The 14,051-nt window shown below is 44.3% G+C and overlaps 4 non-coding genes across 4 annotated transcripts; all 4 read right to left on the bottom strand.

Moving 5' to 3' along the window:
* Positions 1-2,208: 2,208 nt before the first annotated feature.
* trnaa-agc (transfer RNA alanine (anticodon AGC)) lies at positions 2,209-2,281 on the bottom strand. Its single transcript has one exon. It is a non-coding gene; the product is annotated as a tRNA-Ala (tRNA).
* A 3,784-nt stretch (positions 2,282-6,065) lies between these two features.
* trnaa-agc (transfer RNA alanine (anticodon AGC)) lies at positions 6,066-6,138 on the bottom strand. The gene has a single exon. It is a non-coding gene; the product is annotated as a tRNA-Ala (tRNA).
* Positions 6,139-8,643: 2,505 nt separating this feature from the next.
* On the bottom strand, positions 8,644-8,716 carry trnaa-agc (transfer RNA alanine (anticodon AGC)). The gene has a single exon. It is a non-coding gene; the product is annotated as a tRNA-Ala (tRNA).
* Positions 8,717-13,001: 4,285 nt separating this feature from the next.
* Positions 13,002-13,074, bottom strand: trnaa-agc (transfer RNA alanine (anticodon AGC)). Its single transcript has one exon. It is a non-coding gene; the product is annotated as a tRNA-Ala (tRNA).
* Positions 13,075-14,051: the final 977 nt, after the last annotated feature.

The following is a 14,051-nucleotide window of genomic DNA, read 5'->3' as shown; positions in this document are numbered from 1 at the left end:
TATGGCCGAAAAACCGGCTTGCCCGTCTCCGATCTATTCCCGTAAGCACGATATAGAGGATTTACAGTGTAAAAGTTATCCCCGTAAGGCTGGTGTACCGGAATTACTCTGCTATGATTCCTTACTTATTTAATTATTATTTTTTAACCCGGAAGGTTGATGACGTCATGACGTCAAAATGCCAAAGCGAAAAGCTAATCGTGTTCCAGCTAAAGTTACACCTACAGTGAACACAGGTACATCTAAAACAGTGTAAAAAAAAAGAGAAAACATACACAGGCGAGAGAAGCCACGAGACTCAATCATCCGTCCCAGAGATGTATTGTAAATAGAAAAGAGCGGTTGACCCAGAACTGACCTCTGTGGACTGCCATGTGGCCATTATTACCAGACAGGGTGGAAGACCCATTTCTTTTAAATGTTTGCCTGAGCTGGCCTTATATTTGGTAAAGAGCAAATAGTGTCTTCTTTAGGACTCAGAACTTTAACCCGCTTACCCCGTATGGCCGAAAAACCGGCTTGCCCGTCTCCGATCTATTCCCGTAAGCACGATATAGAGGATTTACAGTGTAAAAGTTATCCCCGTAAGGCCGGTGTATCGGAATTACTCTGCTATGATTCCTTACTTATTCAATTATTATTTTTTAACCCGGAAGGTTGATGACGTCATGACGTCCAAATGCCAAAGCGAAAAGCTAATCGTGTTCCAGCTAAAGTTACACCTACAGTGAACACAGGTACATCTAAAACAGTGGAAAAAAAGAGAAAACATACACAGGCGAGAGCGAGGATTCTAGATAGTGACAGCAGTGAAAGTTCAGGCGATGTTGAAACCGGAACCGAAACTGACAGAGACGCAAACTCTCCTGATTCAGACCCTGATCCGTCTTCATCTTCAGCGTCAACCAGTGCGACTGACACTGCAGGGGTCTGGAGTCATAACGGGACCATCTCTGTGCATTCGTGAAAACACTACCTGCTGGTCTGATTATCACCAGAAACTTGACTTTTGGCGCTAAAATGCATTTATTTATTTATTATTTACTTGAATTTATTCAAAGGCATTGACCACGCTGATGCTCGTATGGTACTTCTAAATGAGTAAAAGGATTTTAGCGAGCATTTTTTCGTAATTTCTCTAGTTAAGTTTAGTAAAAACACTGAACTGCTTCATTTTCAAAGTAATATTACACAAATACATTATTATAAGTTGTTTCAAGGCCTAAAAATGTTCAAATTAAAATGTTGAGTTTGGCCCAGGAATTCAGGGTTGGCGTGCTGTTTCTCTGGGGAATATAGGCTTATGGGACATGATACTGTGGGAACTCAGGGGTAAGAGGGTTAAGTTAAGGGCCTGTATGTTTACTTGCACTCATCTTTCTCGACTGAAATGCCAAGACGTGAGACTTACTTACATAGCCCAATATGATGGTTGAAGCGAACATTAGCTGCAGCTGCTGGCCCACATCTGCATGATTGTATGCATTGCAGGGCTGCCACATGATTGCCTGGCTTGATAAAGGCATGAATGTGTGCAGCTGTACCTTAAAAGGTTCTCAAGGATAGTTTTTGACACTGACAACAGAGCATTTTTTGGAGGACGCAGGAGGATCCCACTACCTCTCACATGCAAAGCAAGCACTCTACCACTCTAGCTAATCCCCCTTCATGCAATGGAGAATCTCCACATTACCAGACAGTGTGAGATGATTGGCTTAGTTGTACTATGCATGAATTCGCAAGAAGATACCCAGGGATAGTTTTTGACACTGAGAACAGCGCAGTTTTTGGAGGATGCAGGCGTCGATCCCGCTACTTCTCGCATGCTAAGCGAGCGCTCTACCATCTGAGCTAATCCCCCTGCATGCCATGGAAAATCTCCACATTACCAGACAGGGTGAAAGATGATTGGCGTCGCTGTATAACGCATGAATTTGTGCAGCTGTTCCTATAAAGGTTCTCAGAGTTAGTTTTTGACACTGGGAAAAGAGCGGCACTTGGAGGATGCAGGCATCGATCCCGCTACTTCTCGCATGCAAAGCGAGCGCTCTACCATTTGAGCTAATCCCCCTGCATGCAGCAGAGAATGTCCACTTTACCGGACAAGGTGTAAGATGATTGGCTTAGTTGGACAACACATGAATTTGCGCAGCGGTTCCTAAAAAGGTTCTCAGAGTTAGTTTTTCACTCTGGGAAAAGTGCAGTAATTGGAGGATGCGGGTATCGATCCCGCTACCTCTCGCATGCTAAGCGAGCGCTCTACCACCTGAGCTAATCCCCCTACCGATCGGGCCGGATACCATGGGTCGTAGCGCTGGAAGGGCAAATAGAGCTTGGTGTCATCGGCATAGCCGTGGCACGAGAAGCCACGAGACTCAATCATCCGTCCCAGAGATGTATTGTACATAGAAAAGAGCGGTTGACCCAGAACTGACCTCTGTGGAATGCCATGTGGCCATTATTACCAGACAGGGTGGAAGACCCATTTCTTTTAAATGTTTGCCTGAGCTGGCCTTATATTTGGTAAAGAGCAAATAGTGTCTTCTTTAGGACTCAGAACTTTAACCCGCTTACCCCGTATGGCCGAAAAACCGGCTTGCCCGTCTCCGATCTATTCCCGTAAGCACGATATAGAGGATTTACAGTGTAAAAGTTATCCCCGTAAGGCCGGTGTATCGGAATTACTCTGCTATGATTCCTTACTTATTAAATTATTATTTTTTAACCCGGAAGGTTGATGACGTCATGACGTCCAAATGCCAAAGCGAAAAGCTAATCGTGTTCCAGCTAAAGTTACACCTACAGTGAACACAGGTACATCTAAAACAGTGGAAAAAAAGAGAAAACATACACAGGCGAGAGCGAGGATTCTAGATAGTGACAGCAGTGAAAGTTCAGGCGATGTTGAAACCGGAACCGAAACTGACAGAGACGCAAACTCTCCTGATTCAGACCCTGATCCGTCTTCATCTTCAGCGTCAACCAGTGCGACTGACACTGCAGGGGTCTGGAGTCATAACGGGACCATCTCTGTGCATTCGTGAAAACACTACCTGCTGGTCTGATTATCACCAGAAACTTGACTTTTGGCGCTAAAATGCATTTATTTATTTATTATTTACTTGAATTTATTCAAAGGCATTGACCACGCTGATGCTCGTATGGTACTTCTAAATGAGTAAAAGGATTTTAGCGAGCATTTTTTCGTAATTTCTCTAGTTAAGTTTAGTAAAAACACTGAACTGCTTCATTTTCAAAGTAATATTACACAAATACATTATTATAAGTTGTTTCAAGGCCTAAAAATGTTCAAATTAAAATGTTGAGTTTGGCCCAGGAATTCAGGGTTGGCGTGCTGTTTCTCTGGGGAATATAGGCTTATGGGACATGATACTGTGGGAACTCAGGGGTAAGAGGGTTAAGTTAAGGGCCTGTATGTTTACTTGCACTCATCTTTCTCGACTGAAATGCCAAGACGTGAGACTTACTTACATAGCCCAATATGATGGTTGAAGCGAACATTAGCTGCAGCTGCTGGCCCACATCTGCATGATTGTATGCATTGCAGGGCTGCCACATGATTGCCTGGCTTGATGAAGGCATGAATGTGTGCAGCTGTACCTTAAAAGGTTCTCAAGGATAGTTTTTGACACTGACAACAGAGCATTTTTTGGAGGACGCAGGAGGATCCCACTACCTCTCACATGCAAAGCAAGCACTCTACCACTCTAGCTAATCCCCCTTCATGCAATGGAGAATCTCCACATTACCAGACAGTGTGAGATGATTGGCTTAGTTGTACTATGCATGAATTCGTAAGAAGATACCCAGGGATAGTTTTTGACACTGAGAACAGCGCAGTTTTTGGAGGATGCAGGCGCCGATCCCGCTACTTCTCGCATGCTAAGCGAGCGCTCTACCATCTGAGCTAATCCCCCTGCATGCCATGGAAAATCTCCACATTACCAGACAGGGTGAAAGATGATTGGCGTCGCTGTATAACGCATGAATTTGTGCAGCTGTTCCTATAAAGGTTCTCAGAGTTAGTTTTTGACACTGGGAAAAGAGCGGCACTTGATACCATGGGTCGTAGCGCTGGAAGGGCAAATAGAGCTTGGTGTCATCGGCATAGCCGTGGCACGAGAAGCCACGAGACTCAATCATCCGTCCCAGAGATGTATTGTAGATAGAAAAGAGCGGTTGACCCAGAACTGACCTCTGTGGAATGCCATGTGGCCATTATTACCAGACAGGGTGGAAGACCCATTTCTTTTAAATGTTTGCCTGAGCTGGCCTTATATTTGGTAAAGAGCAAATAGTGTCTTGTTTAGGACTCAGAACTTTAACCCGCTTACCCCGTATGGCCGAAAAACCGGCTTGCCCGTCTCCGATCTATTCCCGTAAGGACGATATAGAGGATTTACAGTGTAAAAGTTATCCCCGTAAGGCCGGTGTACCGGAATTACTCTGCTATGATTCCTTACTTATTCAATTATTATTTTTTAACCCGGAAGGTTGATGACGTCATGACGTCCAAATGCCAAAGCGAAAAGCTAATCGTGTTCCAGCTAAAGTTACACCTACAGTGAACACAGGTACATCTAAAACAGTGAAAAAAAGAGAAAACATACACAGGCGAGAGCGAGGATTCTAGATAGTGACAGCAGTGAAAGTTCAGGCGATGTTGAAACCGAAACCGAAACTGACAGAGACGCAAACTCTCCTGATTCAGACCCTGATCCGTCTTCATCTTCAGCGTCAACCAGTGCGACTGACACTGCAGGGGTCTGGAGTCATAACGGGACCATCTCTGTGCATTCGTGAAAACACTACCTGCTGGTCTGATTATCACCAGAAACTTGACTTTTGGCGCTAAAATGCATTTATTTATTTATTATTTACTTGAATTTATTCAAAGGCATTGACCACGCTGATGCTCGTATGGTACTTCTAAATGAGTAAAAGGATTTTAGCGAGCATTTTTTCGTAATTTCTCTAGTTAAGTTTAGTAAAAACACTGAACTGCTTCATTTTCAAAGTAATATTACACAAATACATTATTATAAGTTGTTTCAAGGCCTAAAAATGTTCAAATTAAAATGTTGAGTTTGGCCCAGGAATTCAGGGTTGGCGTGCTGTTTCTCTGGGGAATATAGGCTTATGGGACATGATACTGTGGGAACTCAGGGGTAAGAGGGTTAAGTTAAGGGCCTGTATGTTTACTTGCACTCATCTTTCTCGACTGAAATGCCAAGACGTGAGACTTACTTACATAGCCCAATATGATGGTTGAAGCGAACATTAGCTGCAGCTGCTGGCCCACATCTGCATGATTGTATGCATTGCAGGGCTGCCACATGATTGCCTGGCTTGATAAAGGCATGAATGTGTGCAGCTGTACCTTAAAAGGTTCTCAAGGATAGTTTTTGACACTGACAACAGAGCATTTTTTGGAGGACGCAGGAGGATCCCACTACCTCTCACATGCAAAGCAAGCACTCTACCACTCTAGCTAATCCCCCTTCATGCAATGGAGAATCTCCACATTACCAGACAGTGTGAGATGATTGGCTTAGTTGTACTATGCATGAATTCGTAAGAAGATACCCAGGGATAGTTTTTGACACTGAGAACAGCGCAGTTTTTGGAGGATGCAGGCGTCGATCCCGCTACTTCTCGCATGCTAAGCGAGCGCTCTACCATCTGAGCTAATCCCCCTGCATGCCATGGAAAATCTCCACATTACCAGACAGGGTGAAAGATGATTGGCGTCGCTGTATAACGCATGAATTTGTGCAGCTGTTCCTATAAAGGTTCTCAGAGTTAGTTTTTGACACTGGGAAAAGAGCGGCACTTGGAGGATGCAGGCATCGATCCCGCTACTTCTCGCATGCAAAGCGAGCGCTCTACCATTTGAGCTAATCCCCCTTCATGCAATGGAGAATCTCCACATTACCAGACAGGGTGAAAGATGATTGGCATCGCTGTATAACGCATGAATTTGTGCATCGGTTCCTATAAAGGTTCTCAGAGTTAGTTTTTCACTCTGGGAAAAGTGCAGTAATTGGAGGATGCAGGTATCGATCCCGCTACCTCTCGCATGCTAAGCGAGCGCTCTACCACCTGAGCTAATCCCCCTAACGATCGGGCTGGATACCATGGGTCGTAGCGCTGGAAGGGCAAATAGAGCTTGGTGTCATCGGCATAGCCGTGGCACGAGAAGCCACGAGACTCAATCATCCGTCCCAGAGATGTATTGTACATAGAAAAGAGCGGTTGACCCAGAACTGACCTCTGTGGAATGCCATGTGGCCATTATTACCAGACAGGGTGGAAGACCCATTTCTTTTAAATGTTTGCCTGAGCTGGCCTTATATTTGGTAAAGAGCAAATAGTGTCTTCTTTAGGACTCAGAACTTTAACCCGCTTACCCCGTATGGCCGAAAAACCGGCTTGCCCGTCTCCGATCTATTCCCGTAAGCACGATATAGAGGATTTACAGTGTAAAAGTTATCCCCGTAAGGCCGGTGTACCGGAATTACTCTGCTATGATTCCTTACTTATTTAATTATTATTTTTTAACCCGGAAGGTTGATGACGTCATGACGTCAAAATGCCAAAGCGAAAAGCTAATCGTGTTCCAGCTAAAGTTACACCTACAGTGAACACAGGTACATCTAAAACAGTGTAAAAAAAAAGAGAAAACATACACAGGCGAGAGAAGCCACGAGACTCAATCATCCGTCCCAGAGATGTATTGTAAATAGAAAAGAGCGGTTGACCCAGAACTGACCTCTGTGGAATGCCATGTGGCCATTATTACCAGACAGGGTGGAAGACCCATTTCTTTTAAATGTTTGCCTGAGCTGGCCTTATATTTGGTAAAGAGCAAATAGTGTCTTCTTTAGGACTCAGAACTTTAACCCGCTTACCCCGTATGGCCGAAAAACCGGCTTGCCCGTCTCCGATCTATTCCCGTAAGCACGATATAGAGGATTTACAGTGTAAAAGTTATCCCCGTAAGGCCGGTGTATCGGAATTACTCTGCTATGATTCCTTACTTATTAAATTATTATTTTTTAACCCGGAAGGTTGATGACGTCATGACGTCCAAATGCCAAAGCGAAAAGCTAATCGTGTTCCAGCTAAAGTTACACCTACAGTGAACACAGGTACATCTAAAACAGTGGAAAAAAAGAGAAAACATACACAGGCGAGAGCGAGGATTCTAGATAGTGACAGCAGTGAAAGTTCAGGCGATGTTGAAACCGGAACCGAAACTGACAGAGACGCAAACTCTCCTGATTCAGACCCTGATCCGTCTTCATCTTCAGCGTCAACCAGTGCGACTGACACTGCAGGGGTCTGGAGTCATAACGGGACCATCTCTGTGCATTCGTGAAAACACTACCTGCTGGTCTGATTATCACCAGAAACTTGACTTTTGGCGCTAAAATGCATTTATTTATTTATTATTTACTTGAATTTATTCAAAGGCATTGACCACGCTGATGCTCGTATGGTACTTCTAAATGAGTAAAAGGATTTTAGCGAGCATTTTTTCGTAATTTCTCTAGTTAAGTTTAGTAAAAACACTGAACTGCTTCATTTTCAAAGTAATATTACACAAATACATTATTATAAGTTGTTTCAAGGCCTAAAAATGTTCAAATTAAAATGTTGAGTTTGGCCCAGGAATTCAGGGTTGGCGTGCTGTTTCTCTGGGGAATATAGGCTTATGGGACATGATACTGTGGGAACTCAGGGGTAAGAGGGTTAAGTTAAGGGCCTGTATGTTTACTTGCACTCATCTTTCTCGACTGAAATGCCAAGACGTGAGACTTACTTACATAGCCCAATATGATGGTTGAAGCGAACATTAGCTGCAGCTGCTGGCCCACATCTGCATGATTGTATGCATTGCAGGGCTGCCACATGATTGCCTGGCTTGATGAAGGCATGAATGTGTGCAGCTGTACCTTAAAAGGTTCTCAAGGATAGTTTTTGACACTGACAACAGAGCATTTTTTGGAGGACGCAGGAGGATCCCACTACCTCTCACATGCAAAGCAAGCACTCTACCACTCTAGCTAATCCCCCTTCATGCAATGGAGAATCTCCACATTACCAGACAGTGTGAGATGATTGGCTTAGTTGTACTATGCATGAATTCGTAAGAAGATACCCAGGGATAGTTTTTGACACTGAGAACAGCGCAGTTTTTGGAGGATGCAGGCGTCGATCCTGCTACTTCTCGCATGCTAAGCAAGCGCTCTACCATCTGAGCTAAGCCCCCTGCATGCCATGGAATATCTCCACATTACCAGACAGGGTGAAAGATGATTGGCGTCGCTGTATAACGCATGAATTTGTGCAGCTGTTCCTATAAAGGTTCTCAGAGTTAGTTTTTGACACTGGGAAAAGAGCGGCACTTGGAGGATGCAGGCATCGATCCCGCTACTTCTCGCATGCAAAGCGAGCGCTCTACCATTTGAGCTAATCCCCCTGCATGCAGCAGAGAATGTCCACTTTACCGGACAAGGTGTAAGATGATTGGCTTAGTTGGACAACACATGAATTTGCGCAGCGGTTCCTAAAAAGGTTCTCAGAGTTAGTTTTTCACTCTGGGAAAAGTGCAGTAATTGGAGGATGCGGGTATCGATCCCGCTACCTCTCGCATGCTAAGCGAGCGCTCTACCACCTGAGCTAATCCCCCTACCGATCTGGCCGGATACCATGGGTCGTAGCGCTGGAAGGGCAAATAGAGCTTGGTGTCATCGGCATAGCCGTGGCACGAGAAGCCACGAGACTCAATCATCCGTCCCAGAGATGTATTGTACATAGAAAAGAGCGGTTGACCCAGAACTGACCTCTGTGGAATGCCATGTGGCCATTATTACCAGACAGGGTGGAAGACCCATTTCTTTTAAATGTTTGCCTGAGCTGGCCTTATATTTGGTAAAGAGCAAATAGTGTCTTCTTTAGGACTCAGAACTTTAACCCGCTTACCCCGTATGGCCGAAAAACCGGCTTGCCCGTCTCCAATCTATTCCCGTAAGCACGATATAGAGGATTTACAGTGTAAAAGTTATCCCCGTAAGGCCGGTGTACCGGAATTACTCTGCTATGATTCCTTACTTATTTAATTATTATTTTTTAACCCGGAAGGTTGATGACGTCATGACGTCAAAATGCCAAAGCGAAAAGCTAATCGTGTTCCAGCTAAAGTTACACCTACAGTGAACACAGGTACATCTAAAACAGTGTAAAAAAAAAGAGAAAACATACACAGGCGAGAGAAGCCACGAGACTCAATCATCCGTCCCAGAGATGTATTGTAAATAGAAAAGAGCGGTTGACCCAGAACTGACCTCTGTGGAATGCCATGTGGCCATTATTACCAGACAGGGTGGAAGACCCATTTCTTTTAAATGTTTGCCTGAGCTGGCCTTATATTTGGTAAAGAGCAAATAGTGTCTTCTTTAGGACTCAGAACTTTAACCCGCTTACCCCGTATGGCCGAAAAACCGGCTTGCCCGTCTCCGATCTATTCCCGTAAGCACGATATAGAGGATTTACAGTGTAAAAGTTATCCCCGTAAGGCCGGTGTATCGGAATTACTCTGCTATGATTCCTTACTTATTAAATTATTATTTTTTAACCCGGAAGGTTGATGACGTCATGACGTCCAAATGCCAAAGCGAAAAGCTAATCGTGTTCCAGCTAAAGTTACACCTACAGTGAACACAGGTACATCTAAAACAGTGGAAAAAAAGAGAAAACATACACAGGCGAGAGCGAGGATTCTAGATAGTGACAGCAGTGAAAGTTCAGGCGATGTTGAAACCGGAACCGAAACTGACAGAGACGCAAACTCTCCTGATTCAGACCCTGATCCGTCTTCATCTTCAGCGTCAACCAGTGCGACTGACACTGCAGGGGTCTGGAGTCATAACGGGACCATCTCTGTGCATTCGTGAAAACACTACCTGCTGGTCTGATTATCACCAGAAACTTGACTTTTGGCGCTAAAATGCATTTATTTATTTATTATTTACTTGAATTTATTCAAAGGCATTGACCACGCTGATGCTCGTATGGTACTTCTAAATGAGTAAAAGGATTTTAGCGAGCATTTTTTCGTAATTTCTCTAGTTAAGTTTAGTAAAAACACTGAACTGCTTCATTTTCAAAGTAATATTACACAAATACATTATTATAAGTTGTTTCAAGGCCTAAAAATGTTCAAATTAAAATGTTGAGTTTGGCCCAGGAATTCAGGGTTGGCGTGCTGTTTCTCTGGGGAATATAGGCTTATGGGACATGATACTGTGGGAACTCAGGGGTAAGAGGGTTAAGTTAAGGGCCTGTATGTTTACTTGCACTCATCTTTCTCGACTGAAATGCCAAGACGTGAGACTTACTTACATAGCCCAGTATGATGGTTGAAGCGAACATTAGCTGCAGCTGCTGGCCCACATCTGCATGATTGTATGCATTGCAGGGCTGCCACATGATTGCCTGGCTTGATGAAGGCATGAATGTGTGCAGCTGTACCTTAAAAGGTTCTCAAGGATAGTTTTTGACACTGACAACAGAGCATTTTTTGGAGGACGCAGGAGGATCCCACTACCTCTCACATGCAAAGCAAGCACTCTACCACTCTAGCTAATCCCCCTTCATGCAATGGAGAATCTCCACATTACCAGACAGTGTGAGATGATTGGCTTAGTTGTACTATGCATGAATTCGTAAGAAGATACCCAGGGATAGTTTTTGACACTGAGAACAGCGCAGTTTTTGGAGGATGCAGGCGTCGATCCCGCTACTTCTCGCATGCTAAGCGAGCGCTCTACCATCTGAGCTAATCCCCCTGCATGCCATGGAAAATCTCCACATTACCAGACAGGGTGAAAGATGATTGGCGTCGCTGTATAACGCATGAATTTGTGCAGCTGTTCCTATAAAGGTTCTCAGAGTTAGTTTTTGACACTGGGAAAAGAGCGGCACTTGATACCATGGGTCGTAGCGCTGGAAGGGCAAATAGAGCTTGGTGTCATCGGCATAGCCGTGGCACGAGAAGCCACGAGACTCAATCATCCGTCCCAGAGATGTATTGTAGATAGAAAAGAGCGGTTGACCCAGAACTGACCTCTGTGGAATGCCATGTGGCCATTATTACCAGACAGGGTGGAAGACCCATTTCTTTTAAATGTTTGCCTGAGCTGGCCTTATATTTGGTAAAGAGCAAATAGTGTCTTGTTTAGGACTCAGAACTTTAACCCGCTTACCCCGTATGGCCGAAAAACCGGCTTGCCCGTCTCCGATCTATTCCCGTAAGGACGATATAGAGGATTTACAGTGTAAAAGTTATCCCCGTAAGGCCGGTGTACCGGAATTACTCTGCTATGATTCCTTACTTATTCAATTATTATTTTTTAACCCGGAAGGTTGATGACGTCATGACGTCCAAATGCCAAAGCGAAAAGCTAATCGTGTTCCAGCTAAAGTTACACCTACAGTGAACACAGGTACATCTAAAACAGTGAAAAAAAGAGAAAACATACACAGGCGAGAGCGAGGATTCTAGATAGTGACAGCAGTGAAAGTTCAGGCGATGTTGAAACCGTAACCGAAACTGACAGAGACGCAAACTCTCCTGATTCAGACCCTGATCCGTCTTCATCTTCAGCGTCAACCAGTGCGACTGACACTGCAGGGGTCTGGAGTCATAACGGGACCATCTCTGTGCATTCGTGAAAACACTACCTGCTGGTCTGATTATCACCAGAAACTTGACTTTTGGCGCTAAAATGCATTTATTTATTTATTATTTACTTGAATTTATTCAAAGGCATTGACCACGCTGATGCTCGTATGGTACTTCTAAATGAGTAAAAGGATTTTAGCGAGCATTTTTTCGTAATTTCTCTAGTTAAGTTTAGTAAAAACACTGAACTGCTTCATTTTCAAAGTAATATTACACAAATACATTATTATAAGTTGTTTCAAGGCCTAAAAATGTTCAAATTAAAATGTTGAGTTTGGCCCAGGAATTCAGGGTTGGCGTGCTGTTTCTCTGGGGAATATAGGCTTATGGGACATGATACTGTGGGAACTCAGGGGTAAGAGGGTTAAGTTAAGGGCCTGTATGTTTACTTGCACTCATCTTTCTCGACTGAAATGCCAAGACGTGAGACTTACTTACATAGCCCAATATGATGGTTGAAGCGAACATTAGCTGCAGCTGCTGGCCCACATCTGCATGATTGTATGCATTGCAGGGCTGCCACATGATTGCCTGGCTTGATAAAGGCATGAATGTGTGCAGCTGTACCTTAAAAGGTTCTCAAGGATAGTTTTTGACACTGACAACAGAGCATTTTTTGGAGGACGCAGGAGGATCCCACTACCTCTCACATGCAAAGCAAGCACTCTACCACTCTAGCTAATCCCCCTTCATGCAATGGAGAATCTCCACATTACCAGACAGTGTGAGATGATTGGCTTAGTTGTACTATGCATGAATTCGTAAGAAGATACCCAGGGATAGTTTTTGACACTGAGAACAGCGCAGTTTTTGGAGGATGCAGGCGTCGATCCCGCTACTTCTCGCATGCTAAGCGAGCGCTCTACCATCTGAGCTAATCCCCCTGCATGCCATGGAAAATCTCCACATTACCAGACAGGGTGAAAGATGATTGGCGTCGCTGTATAACGCATGAATTTGTGCAGCTGTTCCTATAAAGGTTCTCAGAGTTAGTTTTTGACACTGGGAAAAGAGCGGCACTTGGAGGATGCAGGCATCGATCCCGCTACTTCTCGCATGCAAAGCGAGCGCTCTACCATTTGAGCTAATCCCCCTTCATGCAATGGAGAATCTCCACATTACCAGACAGGGTGAAAGATGATTTTCATCGCTGTATAACGCATGAATTTGTGCATCGGTTCCTATAAAGGTTCTCAGAGTTAGTTTTTCACTCTGGGAAAAGTGCAGTAATTGGAGGATGCAGGCATCGATCCCGCTACCTCTCGCATGCTAAGCGAGCGCTCTACCACCTGAGCTAATCCCCCTAACGATCGGGCTGTATACCATGGGTCGTAGCGCTGGAAGGGCAAATAGAGCTTGGTGTCATCGGCATAGCCGTGGCACGAGAAGCCACGAGACTCAATCATCCGTCCCAGAGATGTATTGTACATAGAAAAGAGCGGTTGACCCAGAACTGACCTCTGTGGAATGCCATGTGGCCATTATTACCAGACAGGGTGGAAGACCCATTTCTTTTAAATGTTTGCCTGAGCTGGCCTTATATTTGGTAAAGAGCAAATAGTGTCTTCTTTAGGACTCAGAACTTTAACCCGCTTACCCCGTATGGCCGAAAAACCGGCTTGCCCGTCTCCGATCTATTCCCGTAAGCACGATATAGAGGATTTACAGTGTAAAAGTTATCCCCGTAAGGCCGGTGTACCGGAATTACTCTGCTATGATTCCTTACTTATTTAATTATTATTTTTTAACCCGGAAGGTTGATGACGTCATGACGTCAAAATGCCAAAGCGAAAAGCTAATCGTGTTCCAGCTAAAGTTACACCTACAGTGAACACAGGTACATCTAAAACAGTGTAAAAAAAAAAGAGAAAACATACACAGGCGAGAGAAGCCACGAGACTCAATCATCCGTCCCAGAGATGTATTGTACATAGAAAAGAGCGGTTGACCCAGAACTGACCTCTGTGGAATGCCATGTGGCCATTATTACCAGACAGGGTGGAAGACCCATTTCTTTTAAATGTTTGCCTGAGCTGGCCTTATATTTGGTAAAGAGCAAATAGTGTCTTGTTTAGGACTCAGAACTTTAACCCGCTTACCCCGTATGGCCGAAAAACCGGCTTGCCCGTCTCCGATCTATTCCCGTAAGGACGATATAGAGGATTTACAGTGTAAAAGTTATCCCCGTAAGGCCGGTGTACCGGAATTACTCTGCTATGATTCCTTACTTATTCAATTATTATTTTTTAACCCGGAAGGTTGATGACGTCATGACGTCCAA

Source organism: Ictalurus punctatus, chromosome 14 (genome assembly GCF_001660625.3).
Source record: "Ictalurus punctatus breed USDA103 chromosome 14, Coco_2.0, whole genome shotgun sequence".
NCBI classification, from domain to species: Eukaryota; Metazoa; Chordata; class Actinopteri; order Siluriformes; family Ictaluridae; genus Ictalurus; species Ictalurus punctatus.
The sequence above is the reverse complement of the archived record's forward strand: the minus strand, read 5'-3'. Positions and strand labels throughout refer to the sequence as shown.